The sequence below is a fragment of the Neophocaena asiaeorientalis genome, unplaced genomic scaffold (genome assembly GCF_003031525.2).
Source record: "Neophocaena asiaeorientalis asiaeorientalis breed wild unplaced genomic scaffold, Neophocaena_asiaeorientalis_V1.1 scaffold102, whole genome shotgun sequence".
Classification (NCBI taxonomy): Eukaryota; Metazoa; Chordata; class Mammalia; order Artiodactyla; family Phocoenidae; genus Neophocaena; species Neophocaena asiaeorientalis.
The window spans coordinates 2,824,916-2,850,316 of NW_020175078.1; the positions used below are offsets into that span (position 1 = coordinate 2,824,916).

Consider the following 25,401-nt stretch of genomic DNA (forward strand, 5'->3'; position numbering starts at 1 on the left):
TGTGCACTAAAGCTGCTCTTTGAAGGCGCTTATCAGAAAGGGCAGTGAAATATCCATTTCTAAGCATGGAGAGAAGCTGAAGAAGCTCATGGAAAGACTAAAGGCATTCGCCTCCCAAAGCCTTCCTTGTGTTACCAGCAAGGATGGACAATCCATGGAAACTTACATTTGAAAGAGACCTTGGAGACCATTCCAGTCTGGGTCCCAATCCCCTGAACTCCCTCCTCTGAGCCATGGGTCATCCATCTGTTGCAGTATCACCGCAAACACCACCTAGAACTCACTAGCTCGGAATGGTGAGCATTTCAGCTCTGAGTTCTAAATCTGGGCGATTTAAATTCTGAATCAGGTAATCCTTACTCCAGTCCGGTGTCCTAGTCCTTTCCAGAAACTGAATTTCTGATTCCTGTCTCTGAAGTCTCCCTCCAGAGTTTCTTTTCCTTTTCAGTCCTCAGCTCCAGTTGGAGATAAATGTCAGAATTATTTCAAGCATAGAAGCATCCCTAACTATCTCTGCAATATATATATATATGGGAGGATTCACAGGGAACACCTCCCTCTTTTTATATATGTGTTCTATTTCTGGTCACCCAGATCTCAGGTCGGAAAACATTTGGCCGAGGAGCAGTAATGGCTTTAAGTGACTTGAAGTTCAGCCCACCCTGCTGAAACACCAACAAGGAAACTCCAGATGACTCCTCTGATCAGATAAGAGGCGTTCTTCGAAAAAGTGCATGAAACGCGTGTTCTGACAACCAGGGAATTTCAAGAGAATGCGGGAAGTGGTGGGTTTCTCCAAAACCTGTGTTTAGGGGCAAAGTGATGCAGTAAATTCAGAGAATGAGAAGTTCCATGACAAGAAGAGACAGGACATCACAATGCAGTTCAGTAATGCACTTCGACAAATGCTGTGAATTGGACTGAAAAGTGCTGAGCTGCTGTTCCAAGGAGAGAGTAGGAGCTTACCTGTCTCAATTTCTGCTTTCCTGAGCAACCTCAACTATTAGTCTGGGAAGAAAGCTGTACCATCAGACAAAGCAGCGGGAAATGATGACATCATCATGACTGAAGCAAATGAGTTGAAACTGTCTTGTATCAAAGTAGCTCTTGACTCTCAGATGTGCTAAGGATGCCGAGATAGTGTCTAATCTCTTAGGTTTCCTTGCACCTCTGCCCCTGATACCACTTGAAACCAATTCCACTTCTGACAGAATGCACCACAGTCCCAGGATGGAGGGAATCCTAAAAGTCAGCTGCACTGTCCCTCTCCACCACCTCCTCGCCACCTTGAGGCTTCTCTGTCTGAAACCCACTCTGGAGAAAATTCAGCCCACTTTGGGGCAGTTCTGACTAGGAGCCTGCTAAGAAACCTACCTCTAAGATATCAGGCCCAGCTTTGCTCTCCAGTGCTTGCCCAGAATATACTGACTCACTCTCCCATATAAATGCCATTAGAATATTTAATGACAATTATGTCACCTGAGTCTTCATTCCTCTAAGGCAAACGTGTCCAATTTCCTCAGAATACTGACAGATCCTGTCTCCTTTGTTCTCCCTTTCCTCTGAGCCCTACACTTTGGTCAATCTCCGCCAAGCACAAAGCCAAAAGCAACCACCTGACTCCTCAGATGTGGGATAACAATCCCAGAATGAAAGGTGACCATTACCTCCCTACTGAGTGAAACCAATATATGTATCTGAATCAAGGTGTCCAAATTAACTATTTTGGCCAGTACACCAAACTATTAAATCATATTGTTCTTGCAATCAACTAAAACCACTGAATTACTTTCACAGCGCTGCTGACAAACCAAACATCTCTATCCTGTGCTCATGCAGTCGGCAGCTTATTTGAAGGACATAACTCTAGATCTTTACCTAAAGAAATTCTTAGAGCTACTTTTGCTTTTAGTTTTTCAAAAATGGAGCTTCCAGTATTTGCATTTTGATAAACTCGAAAATATCTTTCTTCCATCTCCTCGTTCATTACTTCTGCATTTGAACTTGTTTCCGCAAAGTAAATTAATTCAGATGGAAAGAAATATGAATTTGTTTTGGTAAATGCATTAAAAATGCTGTAATTAATAAGAAAAACGAGCGTGACAAATCTTACCACTGTGTTCCATTGTAAAAAATTAGAACTCTGTTAAATTTCACCTTGTTACGTAAAATAATTATTCTACTTATTGGAGACCTTTGCATATCCTGATTTAGGTATGCGAAATATTAATCATCACTTTCAGCTTTGTGTCCAACTCATAATATCTCCATTAATGGCTAATTTCAAGATGCTGAGAGAAATACTGACCAGATTTAAACTATTAACAGCCCTAAGGCACACTGTTAGCAACGAGTATTGGTTAATATGGCAGCTTCAATTCTCACTATTCGAGTACAGCCTTTCAATCTGTCAAGAGTCCCTCTAGCTTTGGACTATCATTCAGCTTACGTTTTTCACACTTTACCCACAGGTGATGACCTCTGGCATCACGTGCAATACTGAAATGTACATGACCACATTCACTCAGATGTAGAGTGTTTTCATCCAAATACAAAACACAAAACTCAGGAGGCTCTTTGCAATATAACAATAAAGAAAATGAAATGCTTTAGTCTGACCCATGAAACTATTTATCAGGACTCTGCTAAAAGTTTCTGGAAGAAAATATTAATGATAATGATAACTGAACCAGTCAAGGTAAAACAGATTGTATTGGCTCATGTAACTGAAAAGTCTACAATAGCCACAGCAGGGTTCTGGGTTCATAGGGTACCGTAAGGACCTAGTTCCTCTCCATCTCTCAGCTCTGCTCTCCTCCAGGCTGGCTTCACAAGACCTCTCGGAATCAATTCCTGGTTGAAAAAGCATGTCTCTTTGTGGCAACACCAGCCCAAGGTCTGGGAATAACTAAATGAACCAACATAGGAACTAAATGACACTGATTGGCCAGACCAACTCACATGCTCCCCTCTGGATTCAGGAGGGAAGCCCTTCCTGAACACAACCTGAGGGAGGCAGTGGGAACTTGAACTACTGTAACCAGAGGAAGGGGCAACGGATGTTGGATGGGCCTAAACCTCAAATGGCTACTACGTTAAGTCTAATTAAAATCTTACAGTACACTCACCACAGGAGAACACTTTGCCAGATAAAACAGAGAGGTGGACTGCTATCAGTGAGACCAACAGGCAAAGCTGCGACGTTTCCAGGCGCAAAGAGCTGAGAGATCTCTTTCAGATTTGCAAACCATATAACCACATTTTCCATTTTAGCCAGCATAAGTTCCATTCTCACTCAGGGCCAAACTGCCGGTGTGTGATGCCAAAGGATTGATTTTGCTGACATGCAGTTAAAAACCAGTCATATCTGCTTTGCAAAGTACCTTTGAGATCAAAGGTTTAGCTCAGAATTCATGCGGCTGGCCCCATTATGTATTTTAAAAATTTAGGGTGAATTTAATCTTACTCTATGCCTGATTTTTTTTTAAAATTTCTACTGCCTGAGAGTAAGAACCTTCACTTTTTTATGTGCAAGAAAACATGTAGTTTTTATATTCCTCTTTTCTACAGATGAAATGCCCTCACTTTTGTCCTTCTTTTATATCCACATCCTTCATCTACAACACTCTGAGAAATTTCTGGAGATTTTAAAATCCAAAAAAATTTGATTTAAAAAAAAAAAACTGGGCTTCCCTGGTGGCGCAGTGGTTGAGATAAAAAAATTTGATTTAAAAAAAAAACTCACATCCTAAAACTAATTATTACCAAAAAAAAAATTTAAAAATGTCAGGCAACTACAGCTTTATAGGAACTCTGAAGACTGATTCTGTGAGTGGATTTCCGGAGGTGGCATATCTGTTTCTCTGAGAGCTTCCTTTTTAAGGAGCATGGGAAGCTATTATTAACACATAGGAAGAATCTATACAGAGTAGATTATGTTAGTCATATCAAATCCAATTCCTTTCTGGAGTGAGGCTAATTTAGCTAGGTGATATTCTAAATTAAGTTACAGTTGGCTGTTACAGGCTAAAACTTACTCAGTTAAAGATCAGAGCAAACAATAGTTCTCGAAATTTCCTTTTATACATCAGCTCTATCAAGGTGACCCAATATATTCTAGCTATTTGAAATTCACCTTAAACTGCACACAATTCTGTCACTAAGTCTTTGGTTACAAAAAAGGTCGGAGTTACCCAATTTGGGACTCAGGTTCACCAGTGGGCCGTCCTCATTTCCACACCGTTAGTGTGACTGGTCCTCCCTTCACTCTCCAAAATCGTCTTCCAGGCTCCCTCTACTAAAAATCAATACGAATATGTGGACTTGAAGGATAATAACAACTAAGAAGGCAAGATTACAATCTATCGATAAAAAACAAAATGGTTTAACTCTAGAGCCTATTCAAACACAAAAAGAACTTACTACAGACAACCATATGCAAACGCTCAATGAAAAACAAAAAATCTGGATACTGTAGGCTAAAGGCTGAGAACCCAGAAATGCATTCCTTTACAGTCTAGTAGAAGAGGCAAGAGAGAAAACTATAAGACAAAGAATAGGAATGCTTTTATGTGATGTCTTAAAAACAAGGCAGAGACACTAACTGGTCAATAGTTCAAATGAAGAGGAAAATCACTATGAGATGAGAAGACCAAGGAAGATTGCGAAACGCTTTACCTTTTTTCACCCGGCTACCCTTTGATGGATTTCTTTAAATCTCAGTTGAAATGTGACCTCTTCAGGGAATCTCCTGACTCCCAGGGCAGATTCATCTCCCACACCCATTAAACTCCTTCAGTAGCCCATTTTTCTCTTTTGGAGCACATTTCACAATCAAGACTTCATAATGAATGGAGTAATGATTTCTTAAAAATATCTGATTACTCTCTCGCAAACTCAGTGACTGCAGGGATCATGCCTTATTTTCCCAGCACTTACTTGTCTGTGTCAATAAATAATCCTCTAAGCAATTTTTGAGTGAATAACTGAATGAACCGTCTAACTCTCTCATTCCCTAGAATACGATTCTAGAATAAAATCCTGAAATGTATCACTATTTAGATGACTGGGTGAGGCTGTATTTCTGACACATTTGTCACTAAGCAAATATCTTACATCTCTTCCATTCCAGCTCTGGCAACGTGGACAATTTTGACAACTCTCAGTCCCTTAGAAAAGAGTGAGCATAGTAAACAAGGTAATGTCCATGAAATTCTCAGAGGAGAATAAAAAAGCTATTTAAGGATTAGGAATTATTGGTGCTTTCAGAATAGATGCTTATTTGTGTTTTAGGGTTGAGGAGATTAATTTATGAGCAAAGTGATGTTTGGCTGATGCAAGACAATGGGGAAGTGGCTCTGGGGGTCATTTCTCTTCCGCTATGATGCCTCATTTAAACCTGACCCATGTGACTCCTCACCAATGAACTGCACACATTTACACCTAAGTGGCATAATAACAAAATAACTCTAGAAATAACCTCTACATGTACCAGAAAAGCTTAAGCATAAGGATATACAATTCTTTCTTACTGCTTCTCTGCTTGAGTCCCTTATTACTTGGGTAGTAAATACTGTAACCTAGTATGGAGAGAAGTTCCCCAACCTGAAAATAGTTGTTCTTTAAAATAGCTTAATGTGTTCTTTGAAACCAGTAATCGGATTAAGCAGCAGGGTTTTAAAGGAGTTATTTAGCCTTTAAGTCTAATAAAGAAGTTTGTCTTTCCTACAAAATTAATCTAAGAGCGAATTTTCATCCTTACAGAGGGGCTTCGACTATCCATTCCTTTTTTTCTCAAAGTACAAGTTAAAAACTGTACGTGAAAGATTTTAACCATGTTTATATTACTGTTTTTTCTCTATATACTTCTCCTTTATTTTTGTAATGTTCTGCCACTTTTTATTGGATCAGTAATAAATAAAGTCTCTTGCCATGTTACCAACACAGTATCACATATTAATTTATTTACCTTGGTCTTTATTTTTTTCCTAAGGAATGTATACCTTTAGCCAAACGACATGATTTATCTAATGTGGTTTGGTTAAAGTTATAAATTACCATAAACATTTGCTTTGGAAGAATCCATATGAAACTGTAATTCTAAGCGGTTTATGAATTTTTTATTCCCACTAATAGCAAATTTCAGATATACACAAGGGAGAAGGTAACCCACTATCTTAATGTTCTACACGGGTATCTCTAGAGAGTCAAACTTCATAGGACGTCCAAGGTCAAAGGTGAAATGGGCTCAAAGTCTTCACAGTACTTGATTCGAGAGAACATGATCAAGACAACAAAAGAATAACACCTTTCTGTTATTTATATTCAACATAAAATTCATGAAGAATTTTAGATTCTTCGAAGAACCTCTTTAGAGGTGCCAGTAAATCATGCATTTGACAAAGTTAATTCACAAAGAGGAAAAATACTAAAACGGATTTGGGTCTCTTAGATGATTTACTGTCTTACTCACATGCAAAACACTCCAAAGATTAATCCTTTGCCACTGAACAAGCCTGCACTTAAATCAGCTCAGAGATTTCTAGGAAAGGAGAGTCAATAACTAACAAGGAAACAATACACTCAACTAAGAAAGTCTTCTGCCCGGACTATGTCTCTCAGTGCATATGTTATTTTTTTTTTATGGAAACTGAGAAATGGAAGCTACAGTACATTACTCATATTCAAGTGCAGGAAAACGTCATTAAAACAATTAATCTGAAGAAGAACAATTTAAATCCCCAAATTATTTCCATATCATGATCCACTGAAATATATTTAGTTAATGGGATTTAAATGAGTTCATTATAAGTGCTATTTTTTTCCTGGCCCCTCTTTATTTAAAACATATTAGATTTTTTTTTTAAATCTTGATGATAAATTACTTGCATTGCAATGGCGGAGAGAAGCTGATTTATGATTTAGGTTGAAATTGTGATAGTTCTTTTTTCTGACCATCAAGGAAAAATGATAATACTGGCAACTACCCTACCTGAAATATTTGAATTCAAAAACCCACCAACACTATCAAACCATCCTCTCTAGTAAAACACCATCATGTAGCTCTGGAAGTTACTACCTGTGCTTTCTTAGATTTTACTACAATGCTGATAAGACTTAGTTTACAAGGAAAAGGAAGATGTTCGTATCAACAGAGAGCTGATGGTGTCATCATTCACAAAGGCAGGACTCTCAGGTGTGGGGCAGAGGTGACAAGAGCCCATTTGGGATAGATACATCAGTGTGACGTGCCTGCAGGACATCCCCATGCAAGTTGGAACATGGCAGGGAGAGACATATTTGTGAATGGTCTAAATTGGGGTGCCAAGTTTCCAAGACAGAAAAAATGACAGAGGAAAATGCATCAATTATTACATGCAAAGCCACAATCATGTAAAAAGTGATCTATAGAAATCCCTCATGATTTATGCAAATTAACAGATTACAAAAGTTCAGTCTGATAGTTCAGTCTGATACGTATGTGTGTGCATCTTAGCATCAATGATGAAAGTAGGATTTCCCTTCTCTTGTTCCTTCATCTAATGGGAGATGACCAGGGACAAGACAAACAGAAGAGAAGAGGAAAACCAAAATAATCTGCAAATTGGATAATCTCTGATAAGGGTGGGCTGTTATCACAAATTCTAAGATTTAACCTGTCTCTCCATCAGGAAGTCATACCTATAACAGAGTAACTTAAATGGAAAGAACCCCTGACGGACATTTGACGTATTTTTCTGTGTTATAACAGGTAGCATTGTTTATGAAGGCATTCCAACAAATTTGAAAAATCATTTGAAACATGGTTCCCTTACCCGTGTGCTTAAGGAATTTTTTTTAAAGGTGAAAGAATTATTTAATATATCAGAGACTACATATCATGAGAAGAAAACTAATCTCCATAATTCTTCAAAAATCTCAATTAACCAAATATTTCTAACTACCCATCACATCTGTGCCATTTCTCACCTCTCCAATTTTGCTTTTCAATGTGGTGATAGCTGAAAACACAACAATAAATAGAAAACAAAAAAGCTTCCAATATTTTCCCTGGTTGAAGAAAGACTTTCTCTCAGCTGTATACGATCACAGATATTAAGATTATACAAAAAAGACCTATCTGAGGGTTAGCTTTTCAGACCCCATTTATTATACACAAGGAAGGATTTCCTGGCTAGGATAGCAGTCATACACATTACTATATGCAATCCCTTATCTGTACAAAAACAAAAGCTCTGGGTCACCAGTGAGTACTCTGGGATGAGATGGCAGTGGCAGTCAGTGCGGGTAGTGGGGAGGGAGTACTATATAATTTAAATTCTCTTGTCTGGAGATCCCTTTAATAAATGCTGCCCCTTCACAAGAGGGCTGAACAGAGTTAGGGGTATAATCTGTGTCTGTGAAACAAAATGAAGGGGAACAAACGGTCCAGATGTGAGATGGTGAGAGGCATCTACATTATATTAATGTTATAACAGAGAGAGAATATGCTATGATGGTTCCATAAAGAAAAAGATCATTGCTGTTGGTCAGAGAGAAAGGAAGCCTTCATGGAAGAGACAGAGATGAGCTAAGCCTCAAGAAATAGCTGGTGATAAGGAAAGTGTACACCACATTCATGGTAATAGGAAAGATCCAACTTGGCAAGAATGGTATTAGAAAATCACGGGGCAAAAGGTAACAAAGTCGTAAAGGCCAGCATGCCAGGTGAAAGTGAAGGGGATGCTTAACTATAGGTAATGGGACGGGGGGAGATAGTTAAAAATCCCAGTAGTATGATAACATAAGAGCAACTGTGTCTGGGGAAGATGAATCGAATATTTTCCATGCTAGAACTGATTGATAAAGAACATATACACACAATGGAGAAAAATCTGAAGGCTGCTGCTAGGGTGGCAGCAATAGGAATGCAAAGGCAATCTGAAGAAATTTTTAAACTAACACAGAAATGAATTGGACTTGGGAGACAAATGAGGGAACTGAGTCAAGGCAACTTGCAGCTACAGGACTGCAAGCTCAGATAACCAGACAAATTATGAAGCCAATGAAAGGGATAAGAAATTCATTTTGATTGGAACCTGCTGAAAGGAAGCAACTCAGGAAAGATGCCAGGGAATCTAGTTTTGCATGGCCAGGTGGATGAGTGGCCGGTAGTGAATCAAGGAATAGCTAAGAAGTTATGTAAGATCCTTTTCATTGCTATGGTCAAGGCACATAGATGTATCTTGATTTCTATAGCGCTGTGGGTTGTATTATTTTCCTTTTCCCCCCATTAATTCTCTAGTGATTAGAGTCTGCGTGAGAACAAAAATTCTATTTTGGCAACGACCTCTGTTATGCCACACAGAGTCAGACTGGTTTGTTCATCGAATTACTCTATTACAGACACGGACACAATGAGGGCTTCATCAACTTGGGTCTTCATTTCATTTTTTTCTTTTCAAAAGCTCTGTCCACTCATTACAGCATCAAATAACAACCCCCCCAGTGATGCGCCGTGGAACAGAAAGGGAAAATGTGTTTCAATACAGTCTAATCCCTGCTGTAACAAAAGCAGAGAACATTATCTGTGACTCCAGACTAAAGGAAAAGAACATCTATTTCAGATCCTACGCACTACAAGTGCTTGAATAAAAGCCAAACACATGAAGAATCTGTATGCGTGTGGGTATAATATACATATGGAATAAATTAAAATATTGTATGTGAGGGGAAATGGGGTAAGGCCAGTACAAATATTAAGGTTTAAGTGGGGTTTTTCTTTGGTTTGTTTCAAGTTGAACAGAAAGAAAAGGTATTGTTTTCTTTTTAATTAATTTTTATTGGAGTATAGCTGCTTTACAATATTGTGTTAGTTTCTACTGTACAGCAAAGGTAAGTGAATGTATACACATATCCCCTCTTTTTTGGATTTCCTTCTCATTTAGATAAGTGTTTTAAATGAACGAAAAGAAGACATTTCTGACTGCCTTTCGTCACTGAAGCATAAACTTGAACTGAACTATGCCTTCATCTTCCATCAGCTCCTCAGTTCTGGGTTCAGCATATTTCCCTTCCTTCTCCAACCCTGCCTTAGCATTCTTGGTTATTCAGTGACTCAGGCTTATTTTCCTTCTTTTCAAGACTGGCTCCTCTTAAAATCCCACATGCAGCTGTTTAGAAAGGATGGGTGCTTCATTCTCTCCTAGCACTGCCTCTCCGGTTATCCCCAGACCGTCCCTCCTCATCAGCATCTCTTCAGCGTAGGCAAAATGCAGATTCCAAAGCACAGCTTAAGTCTAATGGAGTTGGACTTCTCACCCCTTCCTGTACCTCATACTTTTGGGTGAACTTCTTTCACCTCTCGAAATTCCCTTGTATTTTTCCTTTACCCCAACTCAAACTTCATCAAGTTGGGTAGGAGTGGAGTATGTCTTGACACAAACCCTACCCCTATGGGATGCACCTACCTAAGACCATCTCTTAACTATGGCAAGTATGTTATTTACTCAATCACAAAATCAAGCGAGCACTCGACTCAACTGTTTCTTTAATATAGTTAAACTCAAGATCTCTTCAATTGCTAGTGAGGTCATAGTTTTTTCCAGACAAGAAGTATCCACCATGGGTCCAAGAAGCAGATCTCTTTCGTCATAACAAAACGTAGATGACTTAAAGACTAATTTGGGCAACTGTGTCAAGCAGATGAGTGAATAGAGATGACAGTTAACATTAATTTGTGCTTTGAGATAAAAATCAACAAACATTTACTGAATATCAATGCCATACAAGGAACCATTAAATACTCTGTAGGATACTTATAGATCAAGCATCCAGTAACTAATTTGGGAAAATAATGCCAATATACAAACGATTAAATAAGATTTCAGTTTAAAACTGCAGAAGGTTTAGCACAACCCTGTATAAAATATGCCTGCCAACTGGAGCGATCCAAGCTCAGAGGAGACATAATTCAATTCACCTTGATGTCAGCAAAGGTTTTACAGAGTAGATGAAATGTGAACTAGGATTAATTGGCTCTACACAGGTAGAAAAGAGAGGGACAGGGTTTAGCAAGGTGTGGGAACGAGATGATGGGACAAAAAGACAGAAATGGCAAAGCAAAAACCATTTACTGGCAAAATGGAGTAAACCAGAGGGAATGGAGTAGAAATTCTAATCAGAGGAAATGCAAGAGAAAGGCTCAAAACTGAGGAAAGAAAGGAAATAGATTAGTGGTTGCCTATAACAGGCTGGGTAGTATAGGGAATGGCTGCTAATAGATATGGAGCTTCTTTTGGGGAGTGACAAAAACTTTAAAACTAGAATACAACTGTATAACAAATATTATAAATGGTCAAGTATTATGGTACAAGAATGCTATCTCAATAAAGCTGTTTTAAAAAAAGGGAGGGAAGATGGTCTTGACAATCATTGTCATTAAAGGATCTTCAAAATTATCTCTTATATAATTATTCCAAAATCTAACAAATATCTCTGCATATACCAAAAAATGTGTGACCATCAGTGTTCCTTAACTCTACTCCCTGGCAATCTTCACAGAGTATAACCTTCCTTCTCTTCCCCATGTTCTTATTTATTCCAAAGTATGAACTTGGCTAGCATTCATCACAGCTTTGGGAAGAGCAAATTATATTAGTTACATCTGATTTTCTCATATTGGAGAAATGACACTGAGCTCCCAGTGTATCTCAATAGTCTGCTTTTAGCCCATGGGATTTTTCCATCAAGTTACAAACATGTGTCCCTAAATTCATTCATTCTTTTGCTATACAAATAGCTTAAAGTGGCTAGCGATTGGTGGATCCTAGGATATATTCAATATATTCCATCTAGCTCTATCCCCTACATTAAAAAGAACAAAAGTGACAATAAAAATAGCTTAACTAGGGCTTCCCTGGTGGCGCAGTGGTTGAGAGTCCACCTGCCGATGCAGGGGACACGGGTTCGTGCCCCGGTCCAGGAAGATCCCACATGCCGCGGAGCGGCTGGGTCCATGAGCCATGGCCGCTGAGCCTGCGCGTCCGGAGCCTATGCTCCGCAACGGGAGAGGCCACAACAGTGAGAGGCCTGCGTACCGCAAAAAAAAAAAAAAAAATAGCTTAACTACATTGTTATTAGTATGTGCTAAACACCTTCTATAGATTCTCCTCATCAGACCCTCACCACAATGCCATGATACAGGTTTAAGGTCCCCCATCATATAGATGAAAAAGTTGAGGCTCAGAAAAGTATGGTAATTTTCCCAACCACTAGGAGGTAGTTCAAGAAGGTCCATCTGACACAAAGCCTATGAAGAAAAGTTCCAAAGGGAGAAAGAGCAGAGTTGTGCATAAGTACCAACATTAGCTGAAGTTAAAACATAGACAAGAAGGTAGTTTTACATCTGAATCACTGCTCAAAAATCTTTGGATGATTTAAGTCTGAAAATGAACCCCTAATTGTCTTTTGACATATGAGCCTATTCTCATAATCATAGTCTGCATAAATACTGCAATTTTATCTTGAAAGAATATAAACATCTTTTACATTCATCTTAATTTTAAGTTTCTTGAAAGTTCTAGAAATAATGAATTGTAAGTGAGTATTAGCCTGTCTATTCACTAGCTAAAATTATCATGTGCTCTAAGAATAAAAATCAAAATACATATGATTTAGCGTTTTTATAGAATGGACTGGTAGAAATTTTGAGCTAGGCTAAAATGATTATAATTTAACATGCGCCCAGAAAAAAAAAGGGAAATTACATGTTAAAATACTAAAATGGCTTAGGTATGCGTAATTTCTTTTTGCTACACTATATTTATTTTCTAAAGTTAATGCTGACCAATAATCTCTTTTTATTAAAAATGAATTTTCCCTGGTACATATACAACTGTTGTCTATCTTCATCTACAGAAGAGGCTAAGATTCCTGCATCTTTCCGGACACATAAAAATTCTGTGGGTGTACAAATTCACTTGACAATAATTTGTTTATGCGAAGATAAAGCAGTGAAGTTATCCATGTTTAAGTGTAAAACAATGAAAGATATAAATTTATTTTTACTGGAAATGAGAGAGTGTTCCAGAGTTCTGCACAATCCATTAACTACTATACCTAAACAAAGTCTTTATAAATGTTATGTTTCTCATTTTATGATTTTATAGCTAATGTGTTTTCAGCCAAGAATAATGTGGTGATTAGAAGAGAGTTCAATACAGATACGTGGCAATGCAGTAAGTACAGAGGTTAATGAATTTCTCAGTGACTAGTAAACAATTATTGATCACCAATTTTTGGAAAGCTTTAAATCGAAATTTTTACTACAAAAAGATACTAAAAAAAATTCAAAGGAGCTAGATAAAAGGTTTTGAAACTAATAAGACATTGATTTTTCTAACTTTGTATGCAAATTTGTGGATTTAATAGTCCCTAATTTAATTAGACTAATGCCTTTTGCATGGACTGGCTTGTAGAGAAAGGCTACGTGACAAACTGTCTGAATTTGTGAACTGATGTATCTCCAAAGAGGGGAAAATTAATAATCCTCTAGTTTGGGAACCTCAATTAACAGCATAACCTAAATAGCTATGGATTTGGAAGATCCATGTAGTTTTATACCTGTTTCTTATTTACTTGCCACTTGAGGTCAGTAGAAAAGATTAGGAATTGGTTTAAAATTTGATCAATTAGGTCCACTACCAATTAGGTTAATACAATTCAGCATTAGAATATGAAAGAAGGGTGGACAGTCCATTTCTATGATAATGCTAAATGACTGGGGGTGGGGATGGGTAGGGGAAGCAGAGAAAAAAGGGGACAGACAGAAAGATATTGATTATAGAAATGAGACTCATGTAATTAACATCGATCAATAATAAAAAATCCAGGAGTCTCTTCACAAATTAAGAATTTTTTTACGACAGCTACTAGGTAGCAGTCACAGTAGATCTGAATTTAGCTTTTGTGTTTTCTGAGTCTAACCTATTTAAGAATGTATAAAACGGAGGGGGAGGGATAAATTAGGAGTTTGGGATTAACACATACACACTACTATACATAAAATAGATAACCAACAAGGACTTACCATACAGCACAGGGAACTATACTCAATATTTTATAGTAATCTATAAGGGAAAAAAAATCTGAAAAAGAATATATATACATATACATATATATATATATATATATATATATATATATGAATCACGGTGCTAACATAACATTGTATGTCAACTATACTTCAATTAAAAAAAACAAGGCATGGGAAAAAAAATAAAGTCTATCTTTGTCAAAAAAAATGTATTAAAGAAACAATGAAGTAGTTGAGTGCTAAACAGAAATAAAATAGGCAAGCTATAAATGAAGTAATTACCCCCTGAATAAAGTCTGCTATTAAGATACTCCCTGAGTGACAGAAAACAGATTCACAAATACTGCTTTTCCCTTCGTTTAATCATTCGCAGCGCCACCAACGCTTTATCTACACCCCAGTCAGCCCTGCTGCCTGTGGTGTCCTCCAAGCTTCTCTGGGACATTACCACCCCCTGGTGGCCAGAAAGGGGAACTACTGATCCCTCTTGCTCACTTACCACCGTGTTTCTCCCCAACTCTAAGTATTCACATTGTACCTTCACTGTTTCTATATCTTCCAAGAAATTCCACCTCAAGGAATCAATGTTGAGATTCATTCATATATCCAAGTATCCATTTCTTCAACTTCTATATCTCTTCCAACTTTTAGTAAATTCTTTAGGAAAATAACTTTCTTCCTTTCTCCTTACCCTTCTATCTCACTCTTTGATCTCCATAATGAGCTAAAAATGGATCAATGAGTTTAGGGTTCAGGTAAATCATCACTAACAAGTGTATTACTTCTGGTGGTAGGACTTTAGAAAATTATACCAAAGAGACATAAATGGGATATAACTATATCAAGAAAAAAGTTACAAATGTAACTGAAATAAACATCAGAATTAGTACTCTCTACATCAAATGTAATCTTTAAAAATCTTAGAGCCAGTAAATCTACATTAAGTGTAATTGAAATAAAAAGCAGAATTATTACCATCATTAAATAATTTTTAAAGTGTCTAAAATGTCACTTGAAAACTCCACTACTGTTTCCCACACCTAGTAAAACCTTTTAACTAAATATACCTATATACTATAAGTGTTATACATTAAAAGCTAGTCCTAACTTAATTTTGCTGCTGTTTGTTTTGGGCAACAACACACTATGCTTTTTTTGTTATTAACATGGAATATTTTATAGACTATGAAATAATATAGACTTTTATTGGCTAGTGTTTGACTCAACACTCTTTGTGACACTTTTTCTAGACAGAAAAGCTTTCCATGCCTCATACCACCGAGAGTCACGTGGATGTGGAGGAGAAAATATCACCTTCCTAGAGCACAGAGCAGAACTACAATGACTGTGTTTGCTGTGAATACACCCTAGAATCATAAAAGAAAGACCAGGAAAGTGCAATTAATTAGTATTTAGTTCGAACGGACTCTCCACCACCATGACGAGAGGCAGTCTCATAAAGAAAAAGGTATGATGGTTTGGAACTAAGGCTTCAATTCTCAGTCTATCATGTAAGTAGCTATTTAATCTTGACCAAACGGCTAGGTTTTCTGAACAATGATTTCCTCATCTGCAAAATGTGGCTGTAAGCACCTGAAACTAACACAACATTGTAAATCAACCATACTTCAACTTTTTAAAAAATGTGGCTCGTAAGGCTTATATTCCTAGGGCTGTACTAATGTTTGCATGTGCATGTGCACACATACTTATACACGTGCATACACGCAAACACACACACACACACACACACACGTATTTCCCTCCAACCCCTTAATTATTGATCTTCTCTCTACATCTTTCTGCACTGGCTTCACTTTCTCAGATTTGCTCTCCCGTGAAGCTGTAACAGTACTGGCAGACAGATCCGGTCTTATATCTTTATGGCTTCATGGCCAGAGAGAAATAGGACTTTTCCTAACAAGAATAACCTGAAAAAAATCTGGGAAAGCACTCTTATTGGCCCACAATGGGTTAAATATTCACGGCTAGACAAATTACCCTACCCCAGGGAATGCGCTAATATATTGAACCAGCTTGAGCAGGACTTAAGGGGCACGAGGTCTCAGCCGAGAGAGGCTGGGCGGGCCTCCTGAGCAGACAGAGATGCTGGTCTATACAAAGACCATGTTGGCATCTTGTTTCCTCATTTTCTAGTATTAATATACTCTTACATTTTTAAACTAATTACTCACTATTCACTCCTCAAATAATTCTATCCGCCTGAATGACTGCAGTAGTTTTCTAGCCGGGTACCACTTCTAGATTCATCTTCCCACCACTGTCCTTTCAGATAACTTTCAAGTTCAAGAACCAACAAGGGTTTTGTGTGGCCTGTCATAGAAGATCAAACTTCTGCCATATAGCCTTAAAGCCCCTTCAATGTCTGGCTGTCCCTTATCCAGCCATCCTTATCTGCCATCCGTATTCATTAAGAGGAACTGTTCTTCTCAAATACTTTATATTCCCTGTCATGTCACAATCATTCTCCCCCAGGCCTCTGATTATGCTAATCTCATTAGCTAAACTCGTCTACTCCTGCATTTCCAAATCCCACTCATCTATTACAAACAAATGTTCCAATTTTGTCCTGTTTTTATATGCAACTCATACTGATCCTGCCCGCCCTTGAATTCTTACAGCATCCAAATGGATTCAATTATATAACAATTTATTACTTCCTATTTGTTTTGCCATCTCTCCGTTTAGGTTATAGGTGCTTAGAGAGGACAGACATATCTCAGAGTCACCTTCCTCTAAGATATCTTCCTTAGAGACACTGTCCTCAGGCATAATGGGCACCACCAACAGATACTTGATTTTCATGCCCTTTGCAAACAAGAGAACTTCAATACCCTAAATAGTTAACCCTAGGATAAAAACAAACAGAATTGCCCTGTGATTAAACTCATCTGTCTCATTTCTCTGTAGCTGTCATGAAAATGCTATGTTTCTAATTCAACATTTAAGTCCAATTCTGCTGCTAGATAAAGGTCATCTTCAGATAGGTCATATGATATCGGGGGAGTCAGAAACTGGAAATTTGCACATGTTTACAACTGTTTTCATCACATGCAACTCTCCCACAGGGGAGACCCAGTACTATGGTACACAAATAGGTCAGCAGTCTGTCATGTGGACATCAGCAACCATCTCATAAATAAATCCGAAAAGTTTATCTCCTGAATCTTAAGTAGCCAATTCATCCTTGCATCAAGCTGATAAGAAAAACACCAGTTCTTCGTGTCTTAACTGAACTGCTGTCAGTGGTTGCTATTTTCTGGAGTGATGAAAACTTTCCAACCGAGTTGCTTCTTACGCTGCCATTTCTCTCTTTTTTTTTTAAAACTTATGAATTCACAGAATGTAAAATTTACTAGAAATTAGATACAAATACCTGACATTCGGAAGCAAAGAGATCAGACCAACGACCTTGTAGAAAAACAAGATGTACGTACTGATTTATTTAAGTAGAAAGCCACAGAAATGGGGAGTCAAATCGGGAAGGGATCAGGAAAGTAAGCAACTGTTGATTTACAGTGATAAGTATTTCAAACCCAAATTGAATAAACTAAAGCAACCATCTGTTTTATAAACTGAAATTATTAATTTTTAGTAAACTTCTGATGGGGCACTATTTTGGGCAGAGCATTAATTTATAAGAAACAGAACAACAGGCAGTCCAGCACATTTCATAAAGGATAACTACATTTCCCAGTTATCCATCTGGGTCTTCTTCATTTCAGCAGTTTAATTAAAACTCAATGGTATTACCAATCTGTTACACTTTTCATGTTGATGGTTATCACATTCACAGTGCAGCAGGACTACAAATTAAAGTGAGAAGATGATAAATCTCATCTCCAAATTTCATTTCTGTTTTTCTAGTAACTAATACCCTGGGACTATTTTTTAGCTCACTCATGTTTATAGAACAATTTCCATTATTTTTTATGATTAAAATAAAGGGAAAAAAAGAGATGCGTGATTTTTTCCACAGCTTTTTTCTTTTTGTATGCATTATATTTTCTCACTCTTCTATCGACCCACTCTGTAGATCTATTTGAGTTGGGTGCCTCGAAATCTGTAAGAAACTTGTTTTATGACTTTCTTTTTAAAAACATTTGGGTTTTTTCATGAATGAATCTTTTAATATTAGACTTACGCAAATTGAAATAAGAAGCATACCATTCAATTATGAATTCTGGGGATGTAAATTCATATGTAAAATATGGTAATTTTCTGTTTAAATCATTAACATAAACAAATGATTACCTTTTCATATCAAGAATGCCTCTTCAAACCTATACCATTAAATATATATTCTTTGAGTTATACCAGAGATATAATCATACACTCTTGTTTATAGATGATTGGAAATTGGTTTAAGATAATGCCAAACATAGGATGCAGTGGGTTATACTGGAAAAAAAAGTGCTATACAAATGCTTTCAAAATATTAAAAGCTATACAGCTATATGCAAAGTTGTAAAAACTCAGACTGAGGCTGACTTTCAGAAGGAAAAGCATATATACAAAATACCTCTCCCACCTCCCTCCCTCCTGATCTCCAGACCTGGAGAGGATGCACATGATAAGAATGGATATAATCCAATGTGTCTTGATAGACAATCAAAAGGGCTTTAACTTGGTGACCACCCGTTAAGAAACAATTGTTTTGAAATAACTGGTGTCAAAAACTGATCTGGAAAATCTCCACTCCTGTCAACATTCTTGCATTCCTAAGCATTGGTTGTTCACTGTCAATGTCTGCCATCAGTCAGTCTTGAATACCTACAGTCTCCTTGTTTGGACCAAGGTGGATTTCATTCCCTGGAGGCAAAATTTACTTGATTCAGCCAACCTTTCTCAGAAGGAAACACCCACTCCTCAGAAATGCTAATGAAGTGGCCTGCAGTTTGACAAACTTAAGCCCTGTGAGACGTACACAGATAAAGGCAGCTTTATCTGCTCTGCAGTTTGAACAAGGGCTCCATCCCTGAAGCCAGTTATTTAATAGGGATCCCATAACATTATCTAAATGTCAAAACATGTATGTTCTAGTACAGTGACAGTAGAAGAAAATCTGCTTGTTAGTATTCCAGAAGTCAATTTGCCTGAAACTCAAACCATCTTAGACAACATGACGATAAAAAGACAACTCCCCTGGAAGTCAGCACACCTGGGTGCCCAACTATGGTAGGCCTATTCTCACCAAGTGTGAATGTGTGTGAGGTGGGTGATCAGGGTGGAGCTCACACAGCAGGTAATGTTTTGGCTGGTCTTAAAAAACGACAAAGAAGAGAACTGTATTTTCCTGGAAGGACAAGAAGTTCCATACTGCTCAAAATCGTATGTGATGAAAGACAGAATATAAAACTGAGGCAGAAGACACATTATAAGGAGTACAAAAGAATTCAGGTTTTATCCTGAAACTGGTAGAGAATTACTAAAGGATTTTAAACAGGGAATTGTTAGAAACAGGTTTGCATTTCATGAAGATAACCTTGAACCAATTCAAAAGTTAGAGACAAGGAGGCCATTTAAGAATGATACGATAGCAATGCATCTGAGAAACAAGGAGAAATAATGGGAATATTTAAGGCACAGACAAGGGTAAGGGACTTAGTGAGTGGTGGGCTGCGATGAGTAATTGTCTATTAATATAGCCAGCATGACTGAGAAGATCTCACAGAAATTCATAGAAATGGCAAGTGGAATGGACAGAAGAGGCCCTCAGAGCTGCTGAGAACAGGTGCTGATGAACAACAGTTTGGACCAGCTGAGTATGAGATGACTGCAGCATCCAGGGAGATCTGCAGGCCACAAACATGTCTGGATTTCAGAAGAAATTTGGAAATGTGTGTATGTATCTCCCATGTATATATTCTGTATCCCAAATGAGTATTAAAAATGTAGATGTGCTTTTGAGTGCAAGAGCTCAAGTAGAGTGAGCACAGTTAGAAAGAGAGGTGAAGGCAAATCCCTGAGGAACAAAGACACTAAAGGGCAAGTAAAGGAAATGAGCCTATCAAGAAGAAAAAAGGAAGGGTTAGGGTTGTAGGAAGAAAGCAAGTAAAATGTTTTCAAGAGAGGAAACAATTTCCAGGAAGAAGATACTCCAACAGTGTCAAATGCATTAAGAGATGTCAAGGAAGGTTGACCAACATGTCTGTTTGATGATCTTTACAATCCCAACTTTATAAGGGAGGTATTATCATTATTGTTGGTATCCTTCCTTTAAATGAAGAAAATAAAGGCCCTAAAGGTTTATGTAATTTGTCCAATATCACAAAACAAGTGACTGTTAGAGAATTTTGAATCCACACTGCTCTTGTATCCAAGCTCACAACCTTTCACAGCCTTTCACAATTTGACTGTAGAAATTCCAGGAGTAAATAGAGATAAATTAAGGTAAATTGAGAGGAGCAATTTTTAAGAGATGAAGAGAAAGCCAGAGAGAGAGACAGAGCTGATATAGAGTAGGACTACTTATTGGTGCAAGTTAATGGAAAGACATCATCAGGATAAAGAATCCTGGGGAAGGGATGAAACCAAAGTAGCAGAAGGATCTACCTGCCTCAGATGTGGGAGAAAGGAGGGAATAACATACACATAAGCAAATGCAGTGCCAAGAAGACTGTAAAAGTGGACAGATAATTGGCCTAAACTTTTTTCTTATTGTTTGTTTGTTTTCCTGGTGAAGTTGATCAAGAAGCTATTTACAGAGGGGAAGGTGACTGAGACTATTAAAAGAAACTTAACATTCTGTCTACCATTCCTAAATTATTTTACTCTTTTAAAGGAGTATTGTCAAATTCCTTTCCTTCTCTAATAATGGCAACAAATACATGTGTTGTGTGTTTTGGAGGGAGGAGAAATCAAGAAAATTGTGTCATCAAAATTTTTAAAAATGTGTATATAGTAAAGAGATTGAAATAGTAATCAAAAACTCCCAGTAAAGAAAAATCCCAGGATAATATGGCTTCCCTAGAAAATTCAACTAAACCTTTAAAGAATTAACACCAATCCTCCTCAAATTCTTCCAAATAATTGAAGAAGAGAGAACATTTCCAAACTCATTCTATGAGGCCAGTTACTCTGATATCAACACTAGCCAAAGACACAATAGGAAAAGAAAACAACAGATCAATATCCTTGATGAATATTAATGCAAAAGTCCTCAATAAAATACCAGCAAACCTAACTCAAAAGCGATTAAAGGACTAAACACCATGATCAAGTGGGATTTATACATGGAATACAAGGAGAGTTCAACATACAAAAATCAATCAGTAAAATACACCATTTGGCAAAATGAGGCACAAAAACCACACAATTATCTCAAATGATGTGGAAAAAGCATTTGACAAAATTCAACATCCATTTATTATAAAAACACTCAACAGACAAGGAATAGAAGGAAACTATTTCAACATAATAAATCCATATATAAAAAGCCCACAACTAACATCATACTTGATGGTGAAAGACTGAAAACTTTTCTTCTTAAATCAGGAACAAGGCCAGGATGCTCACTCTCACCACTATTATTCAACATAATACTAGCAGTTCTAGCCAGAGCAATTAGATAAGAAAAAATAAATAAAAGGCATCCAAAGTGAGAAAGCAGTGAGATTATCTCTGTTCACAGACAATATGATCCATATGTAGAAAACTCAAATGATTCCACCAGAAAAATAAAGCTGTTACAACTGTGAAACAATTTCAGCAAAGTTATAGGATACAAATCAACACACAAAATTCAGTCGTGTTTCTATGTGCTAACAATGACCAATCTGAAAAGGAGATTAAGAAAACAATCCTATTTGCTGTAGGACATCATAAAGGATAAAATACTTAGGAATACCCCTAAACAAGGAGGTGAAAGATGTGTACACTGAAAACTACAAAACATTGTTCAAAGAACTCAAGGATGGTACAAATTAATGGAAAGATATCCCATGCCCATGGATTGGAAGACTTAATATTGTTAAAATGTCCATACTACCCAAAGCAATCTATAGATTCAATGCAATCCCTATGAAAATCCTAATGACTTATTTTATAGAAATATAAAAAGCAACCTAAAATCCATATGGTATCTCAAGGGACCCAAAATAGACAAAACAATCTTAAAAAAACCAACAAAGTTGGAGGCCCCACACTTCCTGATTTCAAAACATAGCACACAAAGCAGCAGTAATTAAGACAGTATGAGACTGCCATACAGACAGATATTTGGACAAATGGAACAGAATAGAGAGCCTAGAAATAAACTCCTGCATATATGTCCAGATGACTTTCCACAAGCCAAGACTACACAATGGGGAAAGGACGGTTTGTTCAAAAAATGGTGCTGGGAAAACTGGATATCCACATGCAAAAAAATGAAGTTGGACCCTTACCTTATAACCATATTACAAAACTTAACTCAAAATGGATCGAAGACCTAAATGCAAGCACTGAAACTGTAAAACTCCTAGAAGAAAACATAGGAGGAAAGCCTCAGGACATTAGATTTGACAGTGATTTCTTGGATATTACATCAAAAGCACAGTCAACAAAAGCAAAAATAGACAAATGGGACTATGTCAAACTGAAAAACTTCTGTGCATCAAAGGAAACAATAGAGTGAAAAGGCAACCAACCTACAGAATAGCAAAAATATTTACAAATTATATATCTGATAAAAGGTTAATATCCAAAATATATAAGGAACTTCTACAACTCAACAACAACAAAACAAATTTGATTTGATTTAAAAATGGGCAAAGGACTTGAATAGCTAATTCTAAAAAAAATTATGTATGAATGGCCAAAAAACATATGAAAAGCTGCTCAACATCACTAATCATAACAGAAATGCAAATCAAAACTACAATGAGGTATCAGCTCACATCCATCAGTATGGCTACTATCGGAAGAACAAAAACTAGCAAGTGAGGGGCTTTCCTGGTGGCGCAGTGGTTGAGAGTCCACCTGCCAATGCGAGGGACGTGGGTTCGTGCCCCGGTCCGGGAGGATCCCGCATGCCGCAGAGCGGCTGGGCCCGTGGGCCATGGCTGCTGGGCCTGTGCGTCCGGAGCCTGTGCTCCGCAACGGAGAGGCCACAGCAGTGGGCGGCCCGCATACCGCAAAAAAAAAAACACTAGCAAGTGTCGGCCAGGATGTGGAGAAACTGGAACCCTTGTGCACTGTTGGTGGGAATGTAAAATGGAGCAGCCATCATGGAAAAGAGTATGGGGGTTCCTCAAAAAATTAAAAATAGAATTACTATATGATCCAGCAATCCCACTCCTTGATATATATCCAAAGGAATTCAAAGCAGGAATTTGAAGAGATATCTCCATATTTGTGTTTATCACAGAATTATTCACAAGAGCCAAGAGTTGGAAGCAATCCAAATGTCCACCAGCAGATGAACATGTGCTATATACACACAATGGAATAGTATGCAGCCTTATATAGGAATGAAATCTTGTCATATGCTGCAACATGGATAAACTTCACAGACATTTTACTAAGCAAAATAAACCAGTCACAAAAGATAAATACTGGATGATTCCACTCATACAAAATAACTGAAGTAGTGAAAACCATAGTAACAGACAATAGAAAGGTGACAGGTTGCCAGGGGCTGAAGGGAAGAGACTGGGGAATTACTGTTTATGGAGTATAGAGTTTCAGCGTTGCAAATTTAAAAGTTCTGGAGATCTGTTGTACAACAACGTGAATATACTCAACTCCACTCAACTGTACACTTAAAACTGGTTAAGATGGTAAATATTATAGTATGTGTTTTTTACCCCAATAAAAAAAAATTAGAAAACAAAACAACCATGGGTCCATGTGAACATATAGAGGAATGGCAATTAGGGTGAAAGAAGGGTTATTGGGCAGCAACGTTCTCTGATGTGCAAATAAGGGGGTTAAAAGTTTGGCTTTGGTGTTCTACTGGAATGGTGGGCTATGGCTAGCTTGATAAAAATATAAACTAGTCATGGAAAATAGGGTAGTACACGGTTTTATTTTAGAAAAATATATAATTCTGTCAAGGTTATCTACTTTAAAAGTTAAATATAGCAAACAACAGTTCATCAATTGAGTACAGCAAACAGAATGTATACCTCATCTCTATATTTCCAGCTCACTGGAGATATTGAAAATGGAAACATATAGAGATAAGGAAGCTTATTACATTTTTTAGGTATAATTTCTGGTTGATAGGCTGAAAAGATTATCAACTGGAAATTACATCATGGCCAAATAAGTGGATATTCACCTCCAAAATAATGTAGCTTGTTAGATACACCTCCCTTCTCCTTTCCACTATCTTCAGAGAGCTGGAATTGGCAAGATTCTTAGCCTAGAGAAATTGATTAAGGGGAGAAGAGAGTAGGAAGGGCATGGTCCCCATAGAATCTGGTGGGGAAAGAAGAGCTGAACTTAGGATATATAATTATATAACATATTATAATACTGTATGCCATCTATCCCGTCTGGTCTGTGAATTGCTGCAGTAGCCATCCACTCTGAGTTCACACAGTGGACCAGGCAGCCAAGTGGGAATTAAGGAAAAGTTGATGCCAGACACAGTCACCTTGGACTTGGCTGCTCAGGTCCACCAGAGGCGGGGCGCAGGTACTTGAGAACCAAGAGGACAGGCAGTGAAGGAGAAATTAAAGAATATTGCAGAAAACAACCAGGTCCTACTGTATAATACAGAGAACTACATTCAGTATCCTATGATGGGATTCCCTGGTGGCGCAGTGGTTGAGAATCCGCCTGCCAGTGCAGGGGACACGGGTTCGAGCCCTGGTCCGGGAAGATCCCACACGTTGCAGAGCAACTAAGCCCGTGCGCTGAGCCTGCTCTCTAGAGCCTGCGAGCCACAACTACTGGGGCTTCGAGCCACAACTACTGAGCCCATGTGCCAAGAGCCCGTGCTCCACAACGAGAAGCCACTGCAATGAGAAGCCCGCGCACCACAAGGAAGAGTAGCCCCCACTGGCTTGCAAGTAAAGAAAGCCTACGCGCAGCAACGAAGACCCAACGCAGCCAAAAATAAAATAAAATAAATAAATTTATTTTAAAAAATCCTATGATAAAACAAAATGGAAAAGAATATAAAAAAAGGAATGTGTATATATGTATAACCGAATCACTTTGCTGTACAGCAGAAATTAACACACATTGTAAATCAACTATACTTCAATTTAAAAAAAGAAGAATATTGCAGAGAACACTGGGGCCTTTTATTCTTTTGCTAAGGTGTATGAAAGCATACCTAAGATTAGGTAATAAAAACTAAAAAGAAACGAATT

At 37.7% G+C, this 25,401-nt stretch overlaps 1 protein-coding gene and 1 pseudogene across 1 annotated transcript in view; one reads left to right on the plus strand and one right to left on the minus strand.

Moving 5' to 3' along the window:
* Positions 1-25,401, minus strand: part of THSD7B (thrombospondin type 1 domain containing 7B) — a 1,119,563-nt gene that overhangs the window by 675,917 nt on the left and 418,245 nt on the right. The window lies entirely within an intron of this gene.
* Positions 2,366-25,401, plus strand: part of LOC112412412 (ferritin light chain pseudogene) — a 33,100-nt pseudogene continuing 10,064 nt past the window's right edge.